We start from the raw sequence: 7427 nt of genomic DNA on the forward strand, positions 1-7427 counted from the left end.
GTCATAATGGAGAATTTTAACAAGGGAAGAATAGAAGTATGACATAGATAGATTACAAAAAAGCATCTGACAACATTCCACATTCATGGATAAAGACGTGCTTAGAGATGTACAAGATACATCCTACGTTCATCAATTACATCACAGTGATCATGGGCAAACAGCAGAAAAAAGAGGTTATGGGTGTATGGACCATAAAACCAGGGCAAATCCCTTTACATCTAAGCCATAAAAAGGGACAAATTATTATTTCAGGGATAAATATTAAAAGGGGGATAATTCCAGGGTGACTCTGTCACCACTGCTCTTTTGTCTTGCTTAACCAATTAAGCTGTGTACTTAATAGATTAAGTTACGGTTACAATTTCATTCCCAGAAAACAATGAAGTGTAAAAACCTCTCATCTTCTTTTCTGGATGACTTAACACTGTATAGTTCATCAGATGAAGAGCTGAAAGCACCACTGCAAGTGAGCACAATATTCTCAGATGATGCTGGAATGCCATTTGGTCTTGATAAATGTGCAACAGCAACATTTAAAGCAGGAAAACTAAGTAGCAGCAACATATCAGTCTGGGACACAAATGTGATATAAAGGAACTTGACCAGGAGGGACTGTATAAATACTTGGGAACTGATGAAGGACCGACAATAAAACATGAACAAATATGAACAAAACTCAATAATGAATATTTTAGAAGACTAAAATTAATACTGAAAACAGCCCTGACATCTAGGAACAAAGTCCAAGCTATAAATCAATTTGCTCTTCCTGTTCTAACTTACAGTTCTGGGGTGACTGGCTACAAAAGGTATTGGATCAGTTGGACAGGAAAAGAAGAAAAATGCTTCAAGCTTATAATATGATATACAAAAACCTGTGTACACCAAGTTTATATATTCCTTGCTCCGAAGGAGATATGGGCCTCCTCGAAATTGATTGCATGTATAGATCTGCAAGTCGTAGGACTGGATAAACATCTGCTGTCTTCACCAGATCCAAACATACTGAAAGTTTTAAAACATGAGGAAAATAATTCTAAGATGACTGCCCTGCTTAGTTTGGCAAAATCATAATGGAAATCAAACCCGAAGGAGACAAAAATCAGGCAACAACTAAATTTGCCAAAAAAAAAAAAAAAAATAAGGAGAAGGATCACATGAGAAGGCAAAACATGTGGAAAAGGCATAAATATAGTTGCAAGTACACATAACTCCTGCAACAACCTCATGTTGATCAGAATCTGACACAAGAATGATTCAGGAGAGGGGAGTTTAAACCAAAAGACAAAAGATTAATATTGGTGACCCAGGATAATGAACTACATAGATGTTGGTTTAAAAAGCCTACTGAAAACATGGAAGATGCAAACAAATGCAGGTTCTGTAAAACAGAACTGGAAGCAATTGCACATCTTGTTGCTTGGTGAGAAACATTAGTAGCAGAGGGTATGTATACTGAAACACATAATGTGGCAAGACTGGTGCATTAGGGATTGTGCAAACATTACAATATTGAAGCAGCTGAGAAGTACTGGAAACATGAGCCACAAAGCATTATAGAAAATGATGAAGTTTGTATCACATGGGATCACCCAATACCAACAGTTCAAAAAATAGATATGAGAAAAAAAGAAGTTATGTCCTTACCATAACGTTCCATGTGGAGTGTTCATCTCGCCTTGGTTATTACACATGGGTTCGGAGCCGATCCTCGGCTCCGTGCCGGCCGACTGCAAGCTCTGCTTCGAGAAGAAGCTCGAGGACATCTAATACCCACAATCCCCCTCTGCCTTTACCTCAGATCTAGTTTGCAAGCAAACCAGACATAAAGCACACACACATGCCAAACTATATACATAAAAGTACATATATACAAACATACCAAGGGTATGATAGTAATACTAATACTGTAACAGCAAAAGGAGAATACTCCAGACCAGGCACCAAATCGAACGTTCTTCCTAAGGGTGGGAAGGGTGGGAGTGTAATAACCAAGGCGAGATGAACACTCCACATGGAACGTTATGGTAAGGACATAACTTCTTTATGTGAGAGTGTTCAATCTCGCCTTTGTTCTTACACATGGGTAGCGTCCCTAGCTCCATGATCCTGAGGAACTCAAGGGAGAACGTTCTTGAGCACAGTGGAACCAAAGGTTGCCCTATCCCTAGAAACCCTGTCCACTTTGTAATGAGATATAAATGTATGTGGTTTAGCCCAAGTAGCAGCCGCACAAATGATGTCTAAAGGTAAACGAGCTGCATGAGCCAAAGATGTAGAAATTGATCTGGTAGAATGTCCTCTGGGTTTTGCTGATAATGTTTGATCAGAATTTTCATAAACATAAATGATACAATCAGTTAGCCACTTAGAAAGAGTTCGTTTCGTAACTGCAAGACCCTTTCTGCTGTCAGCAAAAGCTATAAATAGCTGATCAGATTTCCTATGATCTTTTGTTCTATCCAAATAAAATCTGAGTTGTCTATTGATGTCCAGTTTGTGCAACATGTACTCTAATTTATTAGAGTGGTCTTTAAAGAAGGTGGGTAATTCAATGGACTGATTAATATTACTAGTAGAACAAACTTTGGGAAGAAAGGATGGATTAGTGCGTAGGGATACTCTGTCAGAATGAAAAATTAAATAGGGATGTTTGACCGAAAGGGCCTGCAGCTCAGACACCCGTCTAGCCGATGTAATAGCCACTAGAAATAATGTTTTCCATGACAAAAATTTCAAAGTGCAACTTGAAGCTGGTTCAAAGGGTGGTAGCATCAATTTAGAGAGCAATAAATTTAAATTCCACGGTGATGTCGGGCTTCTGACTGGTGGTCTGATATGAAAGGAACCTTTTAAAAAGGCTTTACAAAGTCTGTGGGCCATAATAGGTGCACCACTTTCTTCTATATGATAGTTAGAAATGGCAGCCAACTGTACTCTTAAGGTAGCCGGAGAAGCTCCTTCCTGAAATAATTCGATCAGAAATTCTAAGACCTTATTCAACGGAGCTGTAATAGGGTCCAACTGATGTGACTCCGCCCAGAAGACAAAACGTTTCCATTTACTGGTATAAGTCTTTGTAGTGGAAACTTTATGAGAAGCTACCAAAATATCTTGAACCGCCGATGTAAGGGGAATTGACCTGGCTAAAAAGGGAAGCGGAGCAGCCAAGCTGCTAGATGGAGAGATTCCAGGGATGGGTGAGGAACTCCTGACGAGTGAGTCAGTAGATCTGGCTCTGGGTCCAGCATCCAAGGTCCCCGAATGCGGTGATGCAAGAGAAAGGGGAACCAAATTTGACGAGGCCAGAACGGAGCAATGAGAATTATAGTCCTCTGAAGGTTGTTCGCTTTCTGTAGAAACTTTGCAATCAGGGGAAATGGAGGAAAAGCATATAGGAGACCCGGGGGCCAATCGTGCACCAGCGTCCCTTGGGACTTCCCCTGGAGGGGGTAATAGGGCAAAGTAGCTCCTGCATTTGGCGTTCATTGGAGACGCAAACAGATCGCAGGTAGGCTTGCCCCATTTGCGAAAAATCTTTCCCGCAACTGACTGTTTGAGGGACCACTCGTGAGGCAATAGTATTGCCCTGCTCAGCCTGTCGGCTATGACGTTGGATGACCCCGGGATGTGCGTTGCGATCAGAAAGCGACCGGTGGACTCTGCCCATTGCCAAATTCTCATGGCCTCTCTGCATAGTTGGTAGGACCTGGTTCCCCCTTGCTTGTTTATGTACCAGACTACGGACATGTTGTCTGAACTGCAATGGTCCCTGGAGGAAGAAGGGGAGCAAAGTGTTGCAACGCCAAAAACACTGCCCTCAACTCCAGAACATTGATGTGCAGATTGTACTCCAGATTGGTCCATTCGCCTTGGACTGTCTGTCCCTGAAAGATGCCCCCCCACCCTATCAGGGAAGCGTCCGTGGTTATAAATGCGCTGACGGTGTGGGTAGCACAAATGGTCTTCCGCCGGATAGGTTGCAAGTCTGTAACCACCACATTAGGTGTGATTTGCATGTTTTCGTTATCAAAATTTCGTGAGTCAGTGGAAGTTGTTGGAATGACCATTGTGCAAATAGAAGCCATTGTAGCACTCTCATGTGCAGTCTTCCCAATGGTATTGCTATGAGAGAAGCTGCCATGAGACCCAAAACTTTCAGAACAATTTTTGCTGGGGATTTTCTGGACGACAGCAGAAGGGAAATGTTGAATTGAAGTGCTAGTATTCTTTCTGTCGGAAGTTTTAGAACTAACTGACGCGTATCTAATTCCGCTCCTATAAATAAGATATGCTGTGATGGCTGTAGCAAAGATTTTTCGAAATTTACTGAAATGCCAAGGTGTGTACAAAGTTGTAGGGAGTAATCCCTGGCTTGTATCAGTTGACGCCTGGTGGTGGCAGACAGGAGCCAGTCGTCCAGATACGGAAACACCTGGAATCCTAGGCGCCTCAGATGAGACGCTACCACTGCCATGCATTTGGTGAAGACCCTGGGGGCTGTGGTCAGGCCAAAGGGCAGGGCTCGAACTGATAGTGACTGGCTCCCAGCCGGAAGCGCAAGTGATCTCTGGACGCCCTGGCCATTTTGATGTGGTAGTATGCGTCCTTCAGATCTATTGAGCACATCCAGTCGTCCTTCCGTAAGAATGGAAGGATCGATTGAAGCGTGACCATTTGGAACTTTTCCTTCTTGACAAAGGTGTTGAGATGACTTAGGTCCAAAATTGGCCTCCAGTCCCCTGTTTTCTTTGGAACTAAAAAGAACCTTGAGTAAGTTCCGAATCCTAATTGGTCCGCTGGGACTGGTTGGATGACTCTTTTTTCTAGCAGCTTTGAAATTTCTGTAGCTGCTGGGTCTCGCAGATGGGGTGGTACATCTGGGAGTTTTTTCTTTGGAATGGGGGTGGATAGAAATGGGATTTTGTAACCTCTGGTAACAACGCTTTTTACCCAATTGTCTGAAGAAAGGTTTTGCCAGGCCTGAGGGTATAAAGCTAAGCGACCCCGACTGCCTCCAGAGCAGGACAGTCGGGCCTCCTCTCAGGAGTGCTGAAAAGGTTTGCCAGGAGGTTATCCCTGTCACCTTGGTTTTGCGGACCCCTCTGCCGCCAGGGCGGCGTCTTCCACCTCTGCCCCCTGCCTCTAGAGGGGCATCACCCTGTGTGTTTGGAAAGATCCTTGGGGTTTTGAAACCACATTTTCCCACCACGTTGCCCTTTGGGGTACGGTCTGGAAGGGTGGAAAACGGACTCCGACAGCAGACAGAGTCTTTCCCTCCTGTTAACACCGGTGCGGGTCTCCTTTACTTTAGGGCCAAAAGTGTGGCTCCATCAAATGGGGCGTTAGTAAAGGAAGACTTGAAGGCTTCCATAAGCGAACATAAGCGCATCCAGGATTGCCTACGAAGAGCAATCGCTGAAGCCGCTGCCCTACTCGATCCTTCGGCTGCATAGGATATCAGCCTCATGGACGAGTTCACAATGGACGTAAGGGTGTTGAGATGCGCTGTAACTTTCTCTGAGACAGCTGCATCTGTAGCACCCTGGAGGGTATCTCCCAACTCTTTGACTAGATCCCTCTGTAAACGTGTAAAATGGGTCAAATAGTTCAGGGAACGCATAGAGAAAGCCGCTGAACTGAAAATGCGCTTCCCATATCTGTCCATGGTCCTAGAATCTTTGTTAGGCGGATGGACAGATGAGGAAGACTCCGACATCTCCTTTTTCGTGGCGCTGCCACCACCATGGCGTCTACTGGAACTCCTTTGGTAAGGTAAGCTTTGTCCTGTGGTGCCGTGATGTACTTATTTGGCTTCCTAGGGACAGGTTCCACCGTGTCAGGAGTCTCCCACGCCTTCGAGCAATTAATTCCATTAACTCATCAAAGGGCGGAGTGACCCAGGAGGAGGAAGGACGGGCACCAAATGCCTTCAGCAAAACTGACTCATCCTCAGAAGGGGAGGGCTTGCCAGTCACCTCTCTGTTTAAGGATCTCCAAGATGTCAAAAAAGAGACATCCTCTGAAGGTGACTTAGGGGACCCTTCTGACTCATCTAAGTCAGTATCAGATGTCAAGGATTCTTGTGGAGAATCCAAGTGTCTCCTCTTACACAGTCTTTTCCTAGGAACTTCTTCGTGGGGAGCATCCGAAGAAGCCTCCGAGGAAGAGGGGCACCCTCCAGGGGTGGCTGAGACACTGGTGCCCGACGCTTGGACGTGGCCGTGGGTGCAGAGGAGGATAACGGTCCTTTGCGGGGAGGAGAAGCTGTACCTGCTGATGTGGTTGTCTGGGTAGACAACACCTTCCTCATGAGGTCGAAGGCCCCCGGGTCCCGAGTCGAGGTATCTCCCGGTTCCGAAGAAATGGGAAGAATCCCCGAAACAGGAGCCAAAGGCACCGACCCCGAGGACGGAACCGAATTGATCCGTGCCGAGGCCCCGAGAGGGAGAGCCGGAACCGAAACATCGGTCCGACTCTCGGTCCCGGAACCAAGGACAGATCTTCGGGCCCGAGACTCCGGTACCGGATCGGATGGAGTCGAGGTAAATGGTGCCGACCGAGAAAAAGACGGTTCTGGCACCGAGGGCTCCACAATCATCAGGTCAGCTTCTTCCGGCTCCGAAGACTGAACAGGTCTCGGAGGAGGAACAGATGGAGATAGTGGCAGGCCTTCAAGTCTCGACATCAACTGAGAGGAGACCGAAATAAGCTTGGACAGGGCCGTATGCTCCATAAGTTTCTGCACCACACGGTCCACGTCGGTGTCGGAAAGGGCTCTAGAAGAACGAGTCGAAGGGATCGAAGACGGAGCCGACCTCAACAGAGTCGGTGGAGGGAGCTCCGTCACCGGTTCCAAGACTCGAGGCTCGGAAACTGCCAACAGTTGAACACTCGGCCCCGAAGTCTGTGGAACCGGTGATCTAACTAGACTCGAAGAGCTTGGAGCCGATGACTTTGGCTCCGACGCCTTCGACCCCTTCGAAGACTTGGATGCCTGGTCTGAAGCATCCAAAGCCTCCTGGAAAGAGGGTTTCAGCAATCCTCTATCCATCAGTTTCCTGCGCCTATCTGTCATGACCCTCCCACTAAAAGAGTGACAAATAGAGCAGTCCTCTTGTAAGTGGAGAGGGCCAAGACAGTAGACACAGGAACTGTGGTTGTCTGTGACCGACATTTTTTGGCCACACTGACAACGTTTAAAACCAGATTTCATCTTTTCAGACATATTAACAAATGAGAAGACAGTCCAGTCCAGTAAAAGGTCCAATCCAGTAATAATGTCAAATCCGGGAATAAGAGTCTGTTTGATAAAAGCTAAAAACAAGACTACCACAAGTTTTTAGTCAAAGAAGTCAAATCCGAAGTCTAATCCAGTAATAACTGCCAAAAAGGCAAGACTACAATAAGTTTTAGTCACAAGT

Source organism: Protopterus annectens, chromosome 1.part1, assembly GCF_019279795.1.
Source record: "Protopterus annectens isolate FY-2018-M chromosome 1.part1, PAN1.0, whole genome shotgun sequence".
Lineage (NCBI taxonomy): Eukaryota > Metazoa > Chordata > Ceratodontiformes > Protopteridae > Protopterus > Protopterus annectens.